A 24,383-nucleotide genomic window follows, 5' to 3' on the forward strand; every position below is an offset into this window, starting at 1 on the left:
TATGAGTGAACATCTGGCGAGTGTTAAAAGCTCAGATAAACGTAACTACCGGAAATTGAAGGGAAGGGGATCAGTCATATAATCAATCAAATTCCAATTCAATTAGGTGGGAAGCTAAACAGTCGACCGCGTATCCATTTGGCCTTAACCAACTCAAGAAGTTTCATCGATCTATTTTTTCCCTTCTCGACGAGGAGTACAGCTACATTTGATTCTGTTAGCTTTGTACGCAAACTCTTCCTTTAATCCTACCTGCTTACAGTTTTTCGGATTTACCTAAAAGGTTGGAAGGGAAGAAATAACTGTTACGTAAAACTACGTATATAATACATGAACGTACAATTTCTTTACGCACGCTAAAAATATATTGTTTCAATTGATAGTTATCAACTTATCAATGAAATTTATTATATAATTCTTTATTATATAATTCTTATACAAAGCAAATAAAAAAAATATCCTTTTAGTTAACAATTGAATTATAGTTATGTAATATTGCATGCTTTTTTATTAATAATATTTGCATAAAAAGTAGCACACTTTTTATCTCGTATATTTTGAATGAATAGTTTATTTTTTGGTGAATCGAAGAAAAAAATATAAAAATATGTAATTGATCATTTCTTCCTTATCTCTTATTAACATGTCTATAATCATTATCTTGACTATAATTTTTGATGAATGACAGACAAATCCTCCACGAGGAACGTTGCAGTTTTAACCACTTTACTTAAATTCAGCTAATCCTCTTATTGCAGTACTTTGGGATATAGTGAAACGTTTTCATCACGGAGCGTTTGGAAAACGAGATACAGGTCACTACAATACATTATGATTTCAATAAAATAGAAATCTGGTTTTACGTAAGTCTTCCCGCATGCATATCTATATAAAAGAAATTTTTCAAATGTTTATTTGTATGTCAAAAATATCATGTCTGAACAAAAATAAATTACAATTTCGGATAGCTATTAACAAAGAAACGATAAACGTTTATTTGCTGTAAAAATAAATCACATCAGGCAGACTGTAGCAAGCTACACATCATGTAATCTGTAGTGAAGAAATTATCTGCTCTTTCTCCACAATTTGTTCTCGCTGTTCGACGTCCGTTAATGAAACATACACAATTAAAACTGCTTTGTAATGCAAATACACCGTCGTTCAGAATTTGTATTAATAATGTTTTGCATAAACCTTAATGCGTTATAAGAGAAAATGTAAATTAGTGAGAATAATCCTCAAGTCAAAATTAAAGAAAACAGTAGATATATGATTAAAAAAAGGTAATGTTTTATTTGTCTTTTTTCTTCTTGTTACTTTTAAAAAATATTTTTAAATAAAGCTTATGCTTTATTATAGATGCAAATTATGAAAACAGTACTTTTGAAAAAATTTGTATTAGAAATTATTTTTTTAAGAATTTTCCTAAATAATTTGTTTTGAATAAAATGATTTGTACTTGTAAGATGAAAGATAACAAATCATACATTCGCTAAAAAAATCTCCTTAGACGAAGAAAATGTTTTCCCAGAATAACTCAGTTAACGCCTCGATGACTTTCGAAAAACAATTTGCCATTGAGAGAAATGTATGTCAAAGTCAGAGGAATGAAGGAGAGAAAAAGAACAGAGAGAAACTTCCATCATAAATCAAAAGATTTTTTGCTACACTTCGTCCCCTTTCTCTCCGTCGAAAGAATATCATCGAGAATATTTTACATGATTACAGAAAATTTGTCAAGTGTCTGTGGCAGACAATATAATTATTTAGAAACGTAACAAAACGTAATTAATTCCAATTGCTTAATAAAAATATTGCTATTTCTTTGTAATTTTTTATTTTATATCATAGTTATATTAAAAACTCAAGATTTTCTAAAATATATTTAAATTAGTTACATAGCAGATTTTATTTCTTGTTTTATTAATTTTTTGCTTGTTAAAGAGAAAATTTTAATATTTTATAATTTATTTTGCATAATTATAAACTCAGCTTTTAGTTAAAATTTTTTAAAAATAAAAAGAATAAAAGAGTAATGACAAAAATGTAGTAAGTGTCTTTGATATAAAATTTCTTGATAGTTATCTATTTGTAAATATGATTTTTAAAAACCGGTTTTTAAAAAATTAATTTTTAATAATAATTTTTTTAGAAATAAATATGAAACAATAGATATATTAAAAAAAATATGCTCTATATTTAAATACAAGATAATAAATATAGAAAAAATATAATATTTTGTGCGACAATTAAACAATTAAGTTTCTTCTTTCTGGCAATATTTTCGAATCATTCGATAAAGTTAGAAATGATAGATCGATGGGCATAAGGTTGCAGAAGTCTCTATCGATGAGAGTCAGTGGAAGTTCAACGGGACGGATTTAGATCGTGGCCTTCGACTCGCTAGCTGACCTTCAACGGCAGTGTTCTGCGATACGCGAGTTCGGAGGTTTCGATTCGATACATAGTTCTTAATCGAGGAACGACGCGAAAATAACGCGATAACGCGATTTTCAATTTACGATTAATTGTAAAGGCACAACCAAAACCGTCATGCATTTAATTCACATTTTGTGTATATGCGATGACTAAAAATTGATTATTACATACTGATGTATTCGTAATATGTAATAAAATGCAACCGCTTTTGTTTGTCATAATTTTGCCGCTAGATTGCACTTTTGTTCAAGAACGACTTTTGCCAATCACTAGCCAGTTTTTGGCAAATTATCGCAGATCTTTAAAACTTTGAATCTAATTTTACCGACAAACTTTCTTTTAATAAATTATAAATGGTCTTCCTAGAAGGAATCTGAAATTATATAAAGTTTTGAGAAAGAGAAACTAGAGCAAGATAATTTTGAGGACCCAGAGATTTAAGCGAGAAATTCGGTAAGTAATGCCAAGAATTAAAGAGCTATAAATTCCAGCTTGTTAGTAATCCAAGTATTTTAAGTCGCAACTTTGAACATGAGCATTTTTCACGAAAGAAATCTTTTGTTAAAGCATATTTAATTAAAAAAATTTTTTTAATAATTATTCTCTCTCTTGCAATATAATTTTCTCTCCTCTATCACACTTTATCCTTTGTCGTAATTTCTAATTTTTACATATTCTTCTATTTTTTAATTATTAAATAATTATATTTCAAAAAATAAAATGTATTTTAAATCTTTCAAAAAATAAATTGTATTTTACGCATTTTCATCAGATGAGCATAACAATATTCCCGACATTTTCCTGTGTTAAGGTGATGATGTCACAAAGGATAATGCAATTACAAAAAATAAATTGGATTTTTTTTTAACATATGAGAGGGATGCTATTCCGAGAAGTGGGCTATTCCGTAGCGGATACCTCCGGCACAATGTCACCGCAGGATCAGGCCGGGGAGAGCTGCGGCAAAGTTTACTTTTGCTACGGAAAACAAGGTTGCCCGCGGGTAATTAGTGGTTCACACTTGACCCAGAGTGAAAAAGCAGAGCTTGCTTACCAATTGTACTATCCCGTTTGTTCGCACTCGCTATCGATGATAGCGTAGCAAATTTACGCACTCGAATAATACGTACATAAGTACATAATCGGCTTTGTTGCGAAAATCCAAAATTTTTGAATATATTAAAATATTCAAATGTATAATCGTTGGCAAGCTGTGTATATGTTTTTAACATTTCAATAAAATATCAAAAAAGTTATATTATTATCTTTATCTTTAAAGTATGTAAAGTTATTTAATGTAATGTTTACGATTTTATTACATTTTATGGTTTACTTATATCAAACAGAACATTAGCTTAAATTATTAATTAATCTTGAAAATGAAAAGCAATGATGCGACGAAAGAATAATTGAATAGTATATAATAATTAATACGACAATGAATGTAATTAAGCAATAAAATGCATATTATTATATAATACCAGGTACGCAAGTTCGTTTTGTTTTCCGTGTTGAATGCGCTCTAAACGGATCGGTTGTTGGCGGTTATTTTTCCAGCGCTATTGTATACAGGCTATAAACAGATTACTCTATAAATCGGCGTTAATTGCCATTGATCCAGTAGGCGAGAAGCCACGAAAGTGCCAATGGTGTACACACATCGGTGAATGCGTTGATGGTTAAACGTGATTCGCGGCCGAATTAGTAGCAGATACGTGTTCGTAGCTGGCGAATACGATTCATCGATATCGACATTGACTAATGTCGGATGATATGGAAGCCAAAAACGGGAGCCAATCTACCCATACCCCACTTTTCTTCACTACGCAAATCCGAATAGATGTATGGGAATTTAATAATCGAAAATCGTATGACGCGGATTTGTAACGTTTCCAATCCGATGGGTCAGATTTTAACCGTGTATCAAATGATAGGTATAAATTATATTCCAGATTATATACAGGAAAAACCGTGCGAACAAGCAAGTACAATAGCTTTCATTACTGAATATAATAATTTGCGATGTTCGATCGATATGTATTTTAATTAAATGTGAGAATAAAATTATTTGATGATTAATTCGTAAACTGATTTTAAATTATAATGAGGAGTTATTGATGAAAAAGCGCGAATCGAAAATTCCCTAAATGATAAGAATTTCTTTTACCATCTTTGATAATAAACCTTTCAAATTTTTTTGTATTCAGCCAAACGTGAAATATGAAATATGAAATGTGTAACATGCAAGTAATGAATATAAGTAATTTCCGTTGCTGAGAAGGAGGAAACCAGCTGTCAAATATATATTTTACATAGATATTCTATTGATAGTATATAATAATATATCCGTCATAAATCATCGGTAGATGTATAGCATTACAATAATAAATATTTATCGTATATTCACACGTATAGTTTGATATTTGTTAGTTTTGCTTAACATTTTCCACGTGCATGAGAAATACATACGGGACAATCAATTTCGACGATACAGTAGGAAAACTAGAAGTTACGTCAACATTAATATTTTTTACGTCGTATTTAATATTGTTATTTGCGCTCACAATCATGATGTAGTTTAACAAACTATTAACTGTTTTGCAATTATGCCGATTCTACAAGTAGGCGGAGCACGCTGTGGATTTGCGGCTTTTGAATGTTGCATTATGTGCGTCCAATCATGCTTAACTATCGGACTCGCAGCTTGCGTGTATGTTTAAATAGAACAACTACGTCTGCAATTCGATCAAATCATCGTTGCCGTCGCTATTATCATTAGTAACCGCGTTCGCTATTCAATCTAACGATCTGGAACTGATTTTTTACGGGAATAGTCTATTGACCAATAATTTTCTACCATACTAATCGATTAATAAAATCCTTGCTTAATTGTGAAATTTACTATTAAAAATAAGAAAGATTATAAAACTTTCTCTCTCTCTCTCTCTCTCTCTCTCTCTCTCTCTCTCTTGATCAAATTAAAAAGTAATAATAAGTAAACAATTAGTAGTGTCAGATTAAAGGAATTGTCACAAGAATAAATGTACATTTTGCTATTATTAGAAATAAAAATATGAACTTTATAATAAAAGTGATAAAAAAAGAGAAAAAGTCGAAACTAAAATTGATATTTCTTTCTCAATTTTTACACTTTTTCCTTTCTTTGAATGTACGAACGATGTCCTCTCCCGACACTCTTATAGATACCATAGATGCATCCAATGCTCCCATCAATTTCTATCTTCTCCTTTTTTTATTTGACGTATCCGTTATATAGTCAAAATCCTGGTAATCTCTCGACGAGAGAGATCTCGAAGCTTCAAGCGGCACAATGCCGAACAAATCCTCCCTCGTTCGTTCTGGATTCTCTTCCGTGTTCTCCAATCTCTCGTCTCTTCTAGACCATCCCCGCATGCATTCCACCCAGTATCCAGCTCGTACTTTCTCTTCCAGCGACGGAAGGGTGCATTAGCTCGCGAATCACTGGCGGTTCGTGTGTCTGATAAATTTGAGATATTTTCTCTTGGCAATGTTTAGTCAATAATGACTTTAGGAGATGCGATATTCAATATATATATAAAGGCTTAAATACGACAAAATTTGTAAATTTGATCAATACGTTGATTTTATATATGTATAGTCACTATTAATAATTTTAAAATTTTATCTAGTTATAAGTTTTTCTAGATTTCATGATATAAAAAAAAATGATTAAATTTAATGTTTCCTCTTTTTTTCAAAGAAAAATTGCTTTCATATTGTCAAATTAGATTTATTCGTTTTATCGTTCTATTTATTATATCCACAATGATTTTACAACCATTTCAAAGTTAAATTTAATTTGGAGATCATAGCAATTTGAATATATAAATTCGGCGAGTTGCCAGATTACACATACAAGATAATTTTCATATAATTTTGAAATTTATGTCGCTCTAACTAAAGGCATATTCTATTCAAGTTTTTCAGTTACGAATAGACGCATTGTTCCATTATTTTCACTAATAGCAAATTACTTCATTGCAAGAATAAAATTATTAATACAATTATTAAGAGAAAAATTCAATGAGCACTAGCACGGCGTTTTAGTTAAAACAACAATTTCATTTTTAATAAATGTTTCAGATTAAAATGTTCAGAATAAAGTATATAATATAATAATAATAATATTATTCACTAAGCCACAAGATTCTTGTCAAAATTATAATGATATGTTAAAGTTTATCATCATTACCACTTATGAAATGACATATAAAACTTATTCATGTATTTATTTATAATAGATAAGAATATGTTAGAAATTATATTATAGTTAACAAAAGTAATAATTTTTATAATTAATTAATAATATAATAATTATTGATAATATATAATGATAATATAAATTGATAATAATTTTAATCATTAACATATATCATAAGATTATTAATTATAATTGCATATAATTATTTTATTATTATTTTTCTGACTTATTAATATGTTATAACAATTTTATTTAGATTAAGATGTTAATTACATTGCATTATATAAAATAAAATGGCGATTATATAAAATAAAATGAAATAAAGTTCATAAAACCAATTTCACGTTAATTAGCCAGTCAACAAAAAAGTGTGCAAAAATAATTATTTTTGAGCAATAAATTATGTTTATATATTATTGTTTTTTAACCATTAATTTTTGTTTTAAAAATTTCATGTAACTGATGAATAAATATATCTTTTACAAACTTTGTTTTCTTTGCATTAAAAAATTTTGATAGAGAAATTGAAATAATTAACTTTTAGACAAATTGATATAGCAAATTTTGCAGGTTGAGCTGTTTTCACATAAATCGAGTTTTGTTAGATGGAAGCGAGTAAAGTTGTAGTCACGTAAAAATTTTACTTAAAAGTTTTCGGAGCCAGTGAATTTTTAATACTAAAATGCTACAACTCAACCTACATTCAGCCTATGTATCGCTGACGAACGTGATAAAACTTGTATAATATATAAGTACTGCTTTATCACAGTATGCATGTCTTATAAAGTATAAATTGTACGTGCAAAAATATGAAAGATTTATCAATGAATAATGATTCTGATAAATAGTTTAATTTCTATGTTAAATAATGTTATTATTTTTTTTCATGGACTTGAACAAGATTTCAATTTTCAAACACTCTTAAATTTACATAAAATCTTAGTTATTTATAATTAATAATAAAAGAAAAATTTTAAAATAGTGATATTAATCGTAAACAATGTTATAAAATAATCATCATTTATAATGTGTAAATATTTTGATTTTTAATTATCATTTTTTAACAAAAATATTAAAAAAGTGTTATATTATATGATATTTCAGAAATTAAGTTAATTGAAACTATATAATCAGTTATACAATCAGTTATACAATCTGTCTAGTTATATTAATCTACGTTTATTGCTAATGTTATACTATTACACATTAGCATCTCTATCATCATATAAAAAAATTTTATTATGTTTGACAAGTCTTTCGGCTACTAAATAAACTTGTTTCTTCTATGAAATATCATTGAAATTTTTTATTTTGGTCAATGATAGTACTTCATAAGAGATGAAGCGCGTACGAATAAATGGACGAACATACCGATATGAAAAAGAAGAAAATTGCATTGATCATATATTATGTACATAGAAACGTTTTATTGGAGTAAGTTTGAAAGATAGATGGACCTTGTTGGGCTGTGTATGCGTACCTACTCACTACTCATTTTTCTTATACTCATATTTCTTAGAATGTCACCCGCAATTGATCGATGTTAAGATTAAATTCTCACATCGGAGAAATGTTTGCCGAATAATAAAAACGATAAATAGACAAGCCATTGATCCTAATATACTATGTCTTGCAAAAAATATATTTATTAAAATATTTTTATTATATAATATATTAGGACTCTAAATCTAAAATTGGTAGAAAGCAATTATGCTTCTAGTGGTGAATAGTTCTTCCTAGAATACGAAGAGATTAAATGATAAGAATGCATCAAAAAATCTTTCGGAGAATACTATTTGAATCATGAAATGAAGCATATAGAAGACAATAAGATGATTCAAATCTAAAATCTTAAACTCGTCTCTAATTTTCATTTGGCTTTGTTTCAAGAATAAATGTTGATTCTACTAAATTCTACTGCATTTTTTAATATGTATATATATATATATATATATATATATATATATATATACATACATATATATATATATATACACATATATATACATATATAACATACATATATATGTATCAAATCACATTCAAAGTCACATTCAATATACATACAAGCGACATTGCCATTAAAAATCAGACATCCTATACTTGAATACTAAGGTTATGTTTATTTATTTCATTTACCACAAAATTTATTTATCGGCAATTCTAACAGAATTTTAATAATTTATTTAAATATATAATATATAATATATAATATATAATATAATATATATATATATATAATTTATTTATTTAAAAATTAAAATTTGTATTGCTACATCTTTCGCGACAATAATTACCATATAATAATTACCAAATTTTTTTAATAAACACAAGAAATAGATTGACATTGAACGAATGAAGTGATACTATTTCTCCTATATATGTAAGAAATATTCGTTCGATTTATTCGATACCACATGAATTTATCAATAATTTAATTTCTCAAGTTTCTAGCAAGAGACTTAGCTCGAAGTCACAATTAGAAACTTGCGGTGGCAATTACACCAAAACTTGGCCGAAACTACGATGTGTTCGACATGATCATCTGACTTTCGGGATAACTGAACTGAGGATCGAATATCGCGATGTCGATGTTAACAAGCCATGTTTTCCGGAAGAGACATGATATAGCTATATTTAAGATCTTGAGATTATTTTTCTTTTGTCAGTTATAATAACGAAAAGTTATAGTAACGAATATCAATGAATATATCGATATTTAAGAAATATAAAATATAAATATAAGAATATAAAATATAAGAATATAATATTGGAAATCCATTTTTTACGAAAAGAATAACTGCCAAAATTGTGAACAAATGATGAAAATAGTTATGTCAAATTTTGATAAAATGTAGTTGATTTTAAATATAGAATAAAGTATAGTTAAAGTACTAGTATAGAAAAAATATAGTTTTAATAATATATTCTTCATGTGTATGTGTGTGTGTGTGTGTGTGTGTGTGTGTGTGTGTGTGTGTGTGTGTGTGTGGGGCGGGGGGGGGTGTTTTTTATAGTTAAAACACTTATGACGTAAATCAGAATAATAAAAGAGAGAACTTGTACAAGTATATTAATAAATTAGTTATTATAATTATAATTTATTCATAATTTATTGAAATAGAATATTGTTAATTCTTCCGGAGTGGATATGAGATACGTGTCGCAAAAATGCTGCATTACAGCATCTGATCAAAATTCACAAGGAATTGATAGACGATTTTGGAGTTGTCCGATGTGTGCAACATTATTAATTAATCGCATTAAATCCGATGGCGCCACTTCTACGGCAATTCGCATCGTTCGCCAAGTCGTTTCTCAACTTGTTAATTTAATTTGCTAATCTGTAGCGGTTCAATTAACTAATTCGTCGACATAAAGCTAGATTTTCATGCGGACGAATTAGGCACACGGATTCGGTAAGCCCGCTAATCAAATTAGCATACATACTATCGTAGTAATGACCACGTCGCGATAGTGGCATGTCTGATTTGGTGTAATGGATTGAGGGCCTTATCAAGATCTTTATCAAGAGATTAAGAGAGAGAACAATGCCAATTCCAATTCCATTTCTTATGATAAAAACGATGTCCTCTGATAAACAGAAGATGAAATAATAATATATATGAAATAATATATATATATAATAATATATATATATGCCATTATAAACTTTACATCTAAACTCGATTTTATAAATACACAAATTTTACAAATAATATTTATTCTCAATTAAAAATGTTTATAAAAATGCAGGAAGAGTAATTATTTTGGTTAAAATATTATATATATATATAATTCAAAGATTTTAAATTGTTAGATAAATTATTTAAATTATTTTAAATTATTATATAGACACACATACACACACACACACACACACACACACACACACACACACACACACACACACACATCAAACTTAAATAAAACTGAGAAATAGGTTTTTTCTTAAATATTAAATTTAATTATTAAATATTCAATTTATTATTTTTCTCTATTATTTATAGCTAAAATTTCTTATGTTTTAAAAATTATTTGAAATATATTATAGATGTCAAATAACAATTGATTGATATCATATTTCAAAGTAAACAACAAATCTGCAATTATAGATTGTACATACATATTTAACAATGAATAAATCTCTCAGATTTAATTTACCCTTCTGAAAATTGGCAAGTTATCAAAATTCGAAAAGTTCATAAATTTCATTCAAGTTGATCCATTCAAGTTTCTTTAGACCGCATGTCTGTATCGTTACCCAGCTGGCGTCGACAGTATCTTGTAAGTAGTCAGCTTTTTTGTTACTCAACGAAAGATTGCTCAAAGGAACAAGATTTGATCTGACCTTGGCCGTATTTCAAGAAAATATATTCTTCATTTTTCGAAAAAGTGCTCTTTCAGATATCAGTTTGTGTACATGCATAATGCATAATACTCTACTTACATATTGAAATCAACGAAAATCACAATTTTTCTAAAGTTATAAGATTTAAAAAAGTATAATAAAAAATAAAAACTGCATTACTTCTGCAGCCGCGTTACAGTCTTGATTTAACCTGTGGATAATTCTGATGAGATAATTCCTCTAGAGAATTTTTATCGAGGAAAAAGGAAATGTGTCCAGATGGATTAAAACTTAATACCTCAATATGTTAATCTCATGATTAAAACTTTAAACTTTAAGAGCGTTTCGACATGTATCTTATATGTTTGATATGGAGATATAGTATAATATTGGAGATAGAATATAACATTAATGTGTTATGAAATACAATAATGTATACAAATTAATGCATACAAATTAATGTTTGATGTAATAAAGTTTGTAATGTTTCGTATATATTTATATATAATTTAATACACAAACTAGTTATTCTGGAATACGAATTTTCTTTAAATCTAAAATTAAAAATATTGATTATTCGCTTTCCAATTTATTCGCGAATCTTATAGCGTATCCTCGAAATACATCGCAGCATTGTTATTGGAGAATATAATTTATCAGAATGCATCGGTTAAAGTAAGTAGAGTAGGAAATTTCGAGATACATAAATTCCCTTTTGGAGAGCGGCTATTTTCGGCTGACCTCAATACGTATTATCTCAGAAAAATAAGTCTATGATCCAGTTAAATCGCATCTAATATTTTTCCATAAATTTATATAAAGTAAACTGATTATATTATTATAATATAACTTTCTTCTGAAATCTCTTAGTTCTTCTCAAATTTAAAGTAAAAATGTTTCCATATTAATATTTGCTATTTTTATTATTTTTACATTTTAATTATCTTGTCAATATTATTAGTATACTTTTAAAAATTGTATCAGAATTTTATTTTTTAAGATTTAATATAATTAAGACTAATAAGACTAATTAAGAATAATAAATTAGCACTTACTTTTCATACCTTAAAGTGTATAAACAATTCATTATTTATACGTTGGAAATAGTTTCCATAAATCTCTTTGCTTATCTTGTAATGGAGCCAAAGAGAAAAACGTATGTTAGAGACTGTAATTGTCATTGGCTTGCTATATGCATCCTCCTTGAGGAACAAGTAAGAATGTCCTCGGGAGGCAGAGAGAGGAAGAGAAGACCAAGTTGGAGGGTGACTTTGGCCAGCTTCCAGAAGGCATAGACTCGAGAGATTCGCCAATGGAATCGTGGCTTGGAAGAGTGGTTAGAGTTATGGAACTGGATGCAGGTGTTTTAAATCCCACGAGACATTCCGGAGCCTTATCCGTACAATCTTCCCTTCTTTCTTGATATGTGATCGGTGATGTATCATAAAATACGTCAACCATACAATCCGCTTTTATTAAATCACCATATATCTGTTTCGTATATCTTTGATATGAGAGTGTGCAATGTAAACATAAGTTGATAAACGCAGAGTAGAATACTTATGAGAGAGAGAGAGAGAGAGAGAGAGAGAGAGAGAGAGAGAGAGAGAGAACGCTTCCTTAAAGATTTATCATAATATAAATAAATAATATCAATTATCAAAAAAAAAATATTAAACTTATTTAAAATAATTAAATAATTTAAAATAATTATAGTGAAATTTTGCGAAATAAATTTTATTATATAACAAAATGAAATTGCGAAGAGAAAAAGCGAAGCACTATCTTCAATAAATCATAATTAATTACATCAAATGGCATTTATTAAATTAGAATCAAAGTATTTATTAATTTAAAATAATTTATCAAAAACGTTTTATATGTATGTAAAATTACAAAAGAAAATGCGATTTTTGAAGTATCTTGTATAACGTGCACTTAGATTATCGGTAGCAATCCGACAGGAAAATAACAAAAAGTTATTTCATAGACTACTAGATATCGTCGAGCCACAGGTGAAGGACAAACGAACGAATGCTGTGAAATTGGTCTCATGAGTCCTCTGGTCGCACTTTCTACAGTATTCATTATAATCTGACTTCCTAATATATTCAGGAAAATTACAAAGTTAACAAAAGTTAAAGTAAATAATTTTATATGTTAAAAACAAATATTTTTGGATCTTAAAATTCAAATAATTTAAAAAATATAAAGCAAAAAAGAACAACTGAACAATTTGTAATAAACAATCAAAGATTTTTAAAATAAAATAAAATAAAATTTATGCAATAACGAACTAATCATCTTATGCTGCATACAACTTCTCAATTAATACAGTTGTTATTACAGTTGTATTAGTCGGATTATGTTAATACTATATTTATGTGTCTATATAAACTTTTCCGGAGATTAATAAAGTTTACCAAAAAAAATGTTATTAAAAATATGTTTATTAAAAATATTAATTTTTGCAGAAAATTGAAATAACTTTATTCGAATAAAAAAAGCGTGATAACATAATATTTAAGTACAATCATCGAAGAAATCTTTATGTTATTAATTTTTCAGTTACCTTAAAACTACAAAAATTACAGAAATGGAATTTAATTTAATTTTAACAAAAAAAAAAGATAGAAATAGATTGATAGATAGCAAAAGAAAAACAGAATGAAAAAAAAAATAAAACAAAGAGATTTATTAAATTAATGATCTAATTATAATAAAAGTGTAAGGAAAATATATTCATAAATAAAAAAATGATTGTTGCAAACATGATTTAGATTGAATACAATCTTATAAGAAATAAATAAAAGAAATTTAAATTTTATGATGATCTCTTATTATATAGAACATCTTATACGAGTGGAATGATATGAAAATATTCTCGGCACGTTTTCGCTGAAGCATGAACGATAGATGGGATATTCACAATGAAAAAATTATAAGCGAAAAGGAGAAGAAGTGAATGTAAAATGTTCATTAAGTAACTTTCTGGAATAAAAAAATGAAAAGCCAATTTTTAAATGTATTATAAGATAAAATTCAATTGAATTCATTTCCGTAAGTATAAGCTATTTAATTATGATTTAAAATAATATATGGCGCTACTAATATTATTATATTTAACGTCTAGAATGTCTATATTTATAACTGTAATAAATTAAAATAAAAATTTTTATAAAAATATGAAAACATTACACTCTAGTAAACGTACTAGCAGTGCGCATGCTACATGTAATGCACTACATAATAAATTAATTAAAATGAACGCAAAACATATTTTAGTTCAATTGTCATCTTTATGTTTTGTAATAATATATCACTGATATAATAGAGCATAGAGTTACATCAAGGATATATTATATATATATATAATATATATAATATTACATCGTGAATAATAAGGAGTCACATATGAATTATTTGGATTGAATCTGTCAACTTTTGCAGCATGCATATACATGTGGATAATGTGTGATTACTACGGCAGGGCCGTTTATATTATCGAGCAAAGCGCGAATACCAGTCCGGGTAACGCGCGGAGACATACATTCGCTGGATTCCATAATGACATGCGGCATGGTAAACTAGGACATCTAATTATACTCGAGGGCCCGCCACTCGCGCGAGCAACGTTAAGCCGTCCCTGGAATGATCCTACTTTTCTCCAAGAAACACATGTCAGTAAAATAACCCCATCGTCTTGTCAAGGATCACTGCCAAGCGGTAGCATGGCATGCGCTTTCGCGTGACGAAAAAGAGCGGAAACTCGTACTCGGGCGTAAGATTACGCCCTCGGAATGTAATATCGGTCGGCGTGATTTTCTAAAAGTAAAGTCTTTACTTTCCTTATCATTAGCATTTTCTTGAAATTTCTTAAAATATATTTTCTTTCCTTATTTTTTTTCCTTTATAATCTTACTATATTTTTATCTACTATCTATACTACTAGGAAGCGTAAAGCTTTAAGCTAAAAATTTCTGGCAGCTTTTAAACAGTAATTCAAAAAATTAACGACATTATGAAGAATGATAAATGATATTAAATTTTGAGCGGTAAAGCAGTCGCCAATATTCTCGCCCTGCTTATCTTTCTTACAATATTGAATTTATCAATATTTATAAGCCCTTAGAAAAAGCTTGATTATATATCGATTATACCCGATATATTCATGCAATTACCACTTTGTATAAAAAATATATAGTTAACTTTCTTAGCAAAAATTACATAGAAAGTCATTAAAAATAAGTTATAAAGCTTCTGCTGATTGACAGCCATCATGGATTATGTCAAAAGCGAGAAAACATATGATAAAAATTTTTGTCAAATATATTTATATAAAAATATTTTTCGATAAAATTATATTTGCACTTAGTAGAATAGACTCATAAAATTCTTCTTTTATTCTGGTAACCAATTAAAAATAAATTGTGAATTAAAAACAGATCTTCTGACATCACAGAATTCAAAATGGCTTCAATGAATTAGCAGAAATTTTAAATTTTAAATTTTGACAGTACAAACTAAAGTAAAAAAAATATAATTTCTAAAAAATTAAAATTTAATTAAAATGAATTAAACATTAATTAAAAAAAACTTTTATTTATTTATTATTTAGAATTTATTTGTCAAAGCTTTTGAATACGTAAATAAAATTAATGATAAACGTTCTTTTCTTGGATCGTATAAATATGCAAGTTTCTATTTGCAAATGAGGCATCTACAATTCCACAAATATTTGCACGTATAAATTTTGCCCGGAGAATTGGAGAGCACTATAAAATGAGACAACGAACAGAAGATGCGCTTTGAATGATCAATCATGCATAGAGAAACATGAAAGATTTAGCGAACAGTTTCTTGGAGCAGTTATGAGACAGAATAATTTATTATTTAATAGTTGCGCTTATCCCGCATATACACATTGAGAAAAATATTTTCCTCTGTTTCCATCTTTATCTGGGATTTTCTGTACACGCAGAAAAAAATATTAACGTACGCAGTGGCGTTTCGTTTGATTCAATTATCGTTCGCCGCAGAGCGGGATAAAATCCAATTTTTCGCAATAACATCCGTCTTTTCTCGTCGGATTCACTCTCTATGACATATTCTGCGCGTATGTATTCCATTCTACTCAAAACTATGCGAATGGCGATAAATTATCTTGAAATGAGCAACGATATTCGCTGCATGAGCCATAATTTTGCGCACTTAATGCTGTCCAGGTACTGACCCTCCAAAACGGTAAACTTGTAGGGATTAATTGCCGCAATACCAACATCGGTATGGAGAAGGTCTACATCCACAAATCCACATTACCTTAGATTCATGTATTCTAACATTAATTATACAACGTCCTGCGACCGTACAACTTTGTAATGATTAATTCTCCGATAAATTTAAAAGTTTTTTTTTTTTTTAGATGAAACGTTCAGATATATCAGTATTAGAATTATAAATAACAGAAAGAATTTTTTGCGAATTAAATTTTAGGAATTCAAACAAATCACAGAATAATATGTTTTTTGATAATTAAATATAAATTAAATTCATTTAATAATTAAATCCATTATAAATCATTTCGATATTTTTGATGCAGAAAAATCAGCCCAATTCGTTTTTTAAAATTTTTTTACATTATAGTAGATTAACTTTGGGTTTGCCTGCAAGAGTTCGAATAAATTCTCGATAATTCCGAACGATCCTATTCCCAAAATAGCAGCTTAGGCAATGGTTTCCCAAGAGAGATCTTAAGTTACATTAGTCGGTTGTAGCTCGTGCAAATGGTATATATACTCGTTTCGCGAGTTATATATGTAACTGCGAAGATATCTATAAAACAAGAAATTTCTCTATGCCTCCTTCATTTGCGATTAATTTAGTGTTGCAAACATATTTACATATTGCTGATATATCATATCGAGTTTCGGAAAGATTTCGTAATCATCTTTTCAAGTCACCAAAAAATATAAATATTATAAAACTTAAAAACTGATATAATACATACATCTTTCGAGTACTTCTTTAAAAAAAATCGATTAAACAATGAAAAATATAATTAAGACTATATCTCAAGATAAACTTTATTCGAGTTCTTCAATTAAATTGTAAATATTATGCTAATAAATATTATGCTGACTCTCTTAAAATTTATTTATTTAACAATGTCACATCTTAAAATTGGTTTTAATCGATGTTCTTCAATTAAAATATAATTATAGATATAGATCTAAATGTGTATTAAACAAAAAAAATGACATGCTTGTACATATCACTCATTGAATATTGTTTATAAAATTATATATAGCTAATTTATATATAGTTTATATACAGCATGTGTAGAGATATGTGATATTAAGCACGCAAATAATTTGGCTGCAGATAATTTGACAAAACGAAATTGTGTTCGTGCTGCAATTTTTTCGCGGATTAAACGAAACAAAAGGCTTTTAGCTTCTCAACTGGTTGTCAGCCGTCTGGAAAATTATGGCGCAAAATTATTTATGACACCTTTTACTATCCATTCTTTGCACATTTCTAAGTAATAAAACAGCTTTCAACAAATATTCCGTTTCAAAACTCAAATAAAATTTTGCTACGTAAGTTTATTTTATGTAATATAAAGTACTTGTAATGATAGTAAGATTTAAAATAAATTATAAAAATAAGTTTAATTAGAAATATGTTTTATAATAATTTATAAAAAAATATAAATTTATTTAGTCTATTAACAATTTAATGCCCAATATTGCTAATTGATATGAGATTTTTTCTTAACATATTTATATATATAAATTATGAAAATATCAATTTTTTTTTATATTTTTTTTTAAAGAAGTTTATTTTCTTTTTGAGATATTTAAAATATTATGATTATTATTCCTCGTAAGATTTTATTTTTATACAGTATGCCATTAAAATAGTAAAAAATGCGTTACGCTTTGCATTGTGTTTACAGACGAATTTGAGAACTCGTACTTTATATGATACATAGAAGCGCAAAAAATGCGCATTTCTACAGAATAAAAATATTACAGAGATAATGTTATACGTATTCTTTTAGTAAAACATTTTTTTTTATAAATGATTATATGTAGCTTTTTGAACAAAGTACGGATTTATAATAATAATTTTTTGAACAATTTAACAACGCGTTTACAACGTTACATTATAACATTATAACATTACTGATGTAAGCTTCTAGCTAATATCGATTGATTATAATTTATTCTCATGAATATTCGGTTGAACTATCATACCTAATTAATATATTATTTATGTGAACAAATTATGTAATATTGATAATTATACCGCCTTTTATCAAATTTCAATTATACAAGACAATGCAATGTGGATTAATTATTGAAAACTTACTACTGAATATCGATATTTCCGTAATATATAATATATATTCCGTAATATATATATATATATTTCCGTAATATATATATATATATATATATATATATATATAATTCAACATTTATAAAATTTTATAGTAGAGTATACAATATCTATTTGTAAAATTGTAAAAATTAGAATAGTAAAGAGAAGAGAGAAAAAGAAGGAACAAAAAAAACAATTAAACAATTGTAAAATTGATATTAGAATAAAAACATTATGTTTAAGTTGACTTAATAAAATTCTAAATAATTAATCAATATCAATATTATTTAATATCAGATTAGTTAAAATGTCAATATTTCATAAAACATTTTTTAAACAGTATAAAATATGTGATACATAATACAAATATCTTACGTTATACAATAAATTAAAAGTGTTAAACTATTATTTTAGTCATTATGTTTCAATCTTCTTATACATAAAATTAAATATTCGAGAATAGTTAATGTTTTGAACTAACAATATGCTATGCATACATTAATATATACATCCTTAGCTTGATGTATTTTTAAAGATGCCATTGTAAAGCATCATAGTGATAGAAAATTTTCTAAAAATTATTCAGGTTCTCTTTTTTTAAATATTATGAAAATGATTATCAAGAAAAAACGAAAAATTATATTTAATAATATAATTTAATAATATAATATAATAATAACAAAATAATATAACATTATTTTTTGGTAAAAATTATTTTGGTTCATTCGGAGTCGCTTATTTTTTAAAAATATTGAAAAACATTCACAAACACTTTATTTAATTAATGATTTGGAAATAAGAAGAGAATACTGAAAAAATAATATTCTGCATGTATACTCGTTTTTAATAGAATTATGATATGAAACTTGTTATGTCATAAAAATATATGACATAAAAAATTTGAAAATTGTAACAAATAATAAATTCTATATTTTATTAAGAAAATCAAATTGTAAAAAAATTTAGAAACTGGAAAAATTGGAAAAATTTAGAAAAAGGACAAATAAATGAATGAAGTAAAAATAAAAAAATCGAATCTATCGAATATTGTTCATTCTATAATGTTACTTTTTGTTTTATCGGTACATATTGCATCATTTAAGAAATAAAAAAAAATTTACTAAAAAGATTTTAACTAACATAAAATTTACTAACAAGATTTTAATTACAACGCGAAACATGGCATTTTCTCGGCAAGCAGAATCTTGGTTGCTAAAGTCTTTTATATGAAATAAATTCAATTAATTATATTACTAACTACGTGCCGCTTTTAGCAGACTTTTAACGTAGTAACTCTATAATAATTCGATAATCAATATTATTGATATCGATTAAAATCCATTTTATTATCCCCCTCACCGGAAAAAGATTTTACTTTTCATCTCATATCAAATGCACATATTTAAGATTAATCTGTATCTTATCTATTATGTAGCGAATATTCCACAAACAACAGTAAAAGATTGAATCCAAGTTATTATTGAATAAACATGAGTTCCACGGATTGCATCCTTGCGCGAGGAAATAATGTCTTGTATGCTGCAAGTGTAGACCGTAATTATTATAGCATCGTTAGAGCTTTAAGAGATAATATATGAAGGAATGAATGATAATAGTGACAATAATAGTGTGACCATAATACATCATAAACTATTACATATTTTATTATTTAAAATTTAATTAAACACAAAATTTTGAGCAGATTATGAATAAATTTAAAGACAATTATATTTATGTGTTATTCAATTTCAAATTAATTTGTTTAAAGTAGTATTCATTTATATTTATATTTATATTTACAATAAATTAAATATTCCTTAAAAAAATAACATTAACATTTTTCTAATAAAATTTTATCTTATTCAATTCAATAAATACATTTGAGAAGCTTGTGCATTAAAATTATATGATCGCGAATATAAAAATATGATAAATGTAGTATAGTTTCACCATATAGTTGAGACTGATAAAAATCTGTTATGATAATCAATACGTAGCAATTCTCAAAATTACAAAAGAATAATAACTTTGTTTCTTTCTCTATAAATTTATATTTCAAATTTGACATTACATTTCACATTTTGAAATTTGGTGTAATTGAAAAATATTTCTTTCTGCATGAAAATAAATTACAAACACTTTTAATAATAATCAAACATATAAAGTATCGATAGACCAAAGATATATATAAAGTCGAAGTTCAGAAATTAATTATTAGCAAAGTTAAGAACCCGAAACAATTGTATTGCCGGGAAATGTTAATCGTTTCGAATTACTCGAGATTCATACTGCGGTCACGCCAGGGAAATCCTTATTCGAGTTCGAGTGCCTAAAACTAGGTTTAAGGCCAGAATCAAACTCGAGTAGAATCCGAGATAACCAGTGTTATCGTCCGAAAAAGCCGATGATAATAGTCGGAAAACGCGAAGGAACTATATATTAAGTCAGAAAGTTCTGACACGGCGGACTACTTTCGGCTGCTACGGCCAATCACGTTCGCGCAAATGGATTGCTCTGCTACTACATTTCGTAATTGAGCACGAAAACGCAAGTTACTTTGCGTATGATAATCCTTGCGACTTGTATTTTATATACGTGATGATGCAGAAAGATGATACACTAGCTGCATTCGACCGATATAAAATGTGAAGTTTAGTCTATCGCACAATCGCCTCGGATTATATTAAAATGTCGATTTGCGAGGTTCTTCCTCAACAAAATGGGATATTCCATTCGCGGAATACTAAACGTAAAAATTCATGTTTCAAATCCATTAGCCTTTCTGTTTCATTGTAACTGTATCGATCCATAGTACAAAGCGCAGTTAATCTACGTCCTATTCTGCTTGTCGACGAAGTTTGCCATTTATCGTAGCCCGGGTTAAATTCAAATGACTTTCTGGGTCACCTTGGGCGCGGAAGGACATTTCGCGACAACGTGATCGTTGACGATATTTTCCTTCCTTCTTTTTTTTTTTATATTTTAGTTTTGTGCCACCGTTTTCCTCCATTCCGTCATTGTGCATTAATACGTTCGGAAACGCGCATTGAATTCGGCTGATCCCATTGCCCGCTTGTTCTTATATTCTTTGTCCTTGTTCCTCATGGTCTTTACTCCTTTCATCGAAATAGATTTAAGAGGAGAAGTGAGCTTTAAGACGGCTTATTGTGGTTGACATGAAAAGAATCGAGTGGTTCGTGACGAGGCGAGAAGAAGGAAACAAGACGAAAAAGGAGTATTCTGCTCTTATCTACTAATATTTTATATTTGCGAGGTTTCATCTCTTTAAAGAGACGCGATAACTATATCTTAAATTTTCTATATAAATGTCGTACATATTTTATTTAATTCAATTTTTCTGAAATCTTTTCAAACAGAAAAACGTCAATTGTACAAAAACTATCGTTACAAACAAATATGTTATTGTTTCAACAATAACATATATGCCTCAAAAATTAATTAAAATTATTTTCATCACTATAATTTAGAAAATAATCCGTGTTAAGTAAAATTAGCGTCCTGTACAACAGTGATATTTTTATGTTGCTGTAAAGTTTTAACAAAACTTTATAGCTGCATATATAAAACAACGTCATTAATAATAAAGTGAATATTGAAATGAAGCAAATATTGATTAAAAGCCCATTCTAAAAAAAAATTTATTTTAAAATAAAATATGTGCGAGAAAGAGGAAAAGAGAGAAAAAGAAAAGAATATTCACACTGTCGCTAATTCAAATACGTTAGCGCGCTTCTAATTAATATGACCCATTAAATGTTTTCATGCGTGGAAAATACCATCATGCGACATACTCTGTATCATCGCTTAATATATATGTACATTTGATTATTTCCATATTTAAATTATCATTTACAACTAATCCTTCATAAATTGGTTAAACATTTGAGAAATGTTATATATGTATGTATGTATGTATGTGTGTGTGTGTGTGTGTGTGTGTGTGTGTGTGTTGTGTGTGTGTGTGTGTGTATATTATTAATTTCATTTCACACATATACATATATTACAATTGTAGCATATACCAATATACGTTCAATATGTATAGCTATATAAGGTATTATGAAAATTATCGGATGATCAAAAAGGAAGTTATGTTTGATTTTTAATCTATGTATTAACATGCACATTGGAGTTGTCAAAATTAATGTTTGTATTTACGAAGATATGTACTTTATTCGAAAATTCCCTTCTAGAAATTAATCAAATTAATGTCATCGTAGTTAGTTACTCTTGATTCTATATATTCTCTCTCTGTTTCTCGCAATTTCAAACATCCTTAAAGAATTTATGCAATACTAGGGAAACCACTCGTCTATCTCTCTGTCTGTACTGTACTGCGTTATCTTTCTTTCGTCCTAAATCACATTTACGTCGACATTGAATTTTTCTGCTGTAACGCCCATTCATCAAACTATCTCCTTGCGCCATCAGATTCAATGAAAAGATATCTTTAGCAGATTTTGTTCTTCTATTCTTGACATTTCATCCCATGTGACTAAGAAAAAAAAATAAAAAAAAAAAAAGAAGACATTAACGAAAGACAGAAAAAAAAAAGATTAGAAAGAAGATGTGAATAAGAATGAGAAAGGAAAGAGCGGCGTGAAAGCATTATAGTAGCTAGGCAAAGATCTTCGCGATGCAGAAGCGACGAGAGAGGAGTGTCGCGATGTATTTTTAACGTGGTTTATCTGGCCGGAGAACGAGCAACTAAACAACGTATGAGGGGAGGAAGGGGATGATTTAAAAGCGTCAGTGACTCTCAATTCGCATATCATACCTGTGGCAAAATCAAAATAAACAGGTTCATCAATTCCAGGCGTTTATTTTAGGCTCTCATCAGAAGAACATCTTCCATATATATATATATATATATATATATATATATATATATATATATATACATATATATCTTATAAATTTGCGGCAGCTACACAGTTGTTCGCATTGCAAAATATTTTAAAGAGAATGTTCTTTTATATTGCCAATTATTATCACAACTGCGGCGAATTAGCGGGGAAATCGCTTGTTTAAAATTCCAACGATATGTGTTAACCGCTAAAAATAATATTGACACACAGAAGTGCTAATATGCTTTTTGGTTATAATTTGGCATTTTAATTCGACAGATGATGCGTGCGGCGCAAATTTCTGTTTTAGTTTTGACTTCAAGCTATATACCGAGATCGGATCTCGGTATCTCTTCGAGTTGACTCACTATTAGATAGCTTCGGAAGAGAGTCGTATTATTCATATGTAACGCCATCCCTGTAACGTTATTCTATAAACTATGTAAATTTGACTATGTTATAATGATCTTTTCGATTTGTATTGAGTGCAAATTATATTTTGTATGTCTTGAATAACAGAAACTCTTGGACTTAGAAGTTTCGAGTCTATTTTGAGAAAGGAATGTAACGCATCCTATCATTTTTTATTTTGATATATTTTATTTTATATCTAGTATAGTAGAACGAGATTTAAAGTTAATTTTATAAATATAGAAATATCTTCGAAAATAACTTTAGCAGCAGATTTGACAATATACAAATGAAAATCTAATTTACCTATGTTTAATTCTCTGCACGCGAATGTACATTTATTTATAAATAAGCAGCTTAGTTTCAATTTGTGGTACTCACCGCGTCCTGTGAAGTTAACGTGATTAATAGATTGCTGCCTCTCTCGCAACGTGCATTAAATTTGATCAATATTCCCAATATTGCGGCGTCAATAAAACGAATGCGGATGATGGAGTAAGCTCTATCGTAAACCTTAATTGTGATTGTCACAACACACAGTCGACAAACAATTGAAATTTCGCTTCTAGAATTCCTCTCTGACTTGGTTCGTAATGATATAAATTTAGTATGATTGTGATAACTGTTGCGTGACGATTTGGTAATTGGTAATTTTTTCAAGAAAAAATACAAAAAGATATAT

At 27.9% G+C, this 24,383-nt stretch overlaps 1 protein-coding gene across 4 annotated transcripts in view; it reads right to left on the reverse strand.

Annotated features, from left to right (window-relative positions):
* Nucleotides 1-24,383, reverse strand: part of LOC105428460 (uncharacterized) — a 59,717-nt gene that overhangs the window by 29,662 nt on the left and 5,672 nt on the right. The gene's annotated exons all lie outside the window — the stretch shown is intronic.

Source organism: Pogonomyrmex barbatus, unplaced genomic scaffold (assembly GCF_055798465.1).
Source record: "Pogonomyrmex barbatus isolate J1 unplaced genomic scaffold, ASM5579846v1 scaffold2, whole genome shotgun sequence".
Lineage (NCBI taxonomy): Eukaryota > Metazoa > Arthropoda > Insecta > Hymenoptera > Formicidae > Pogonomyrmex > Pogonomyrmex barbatus.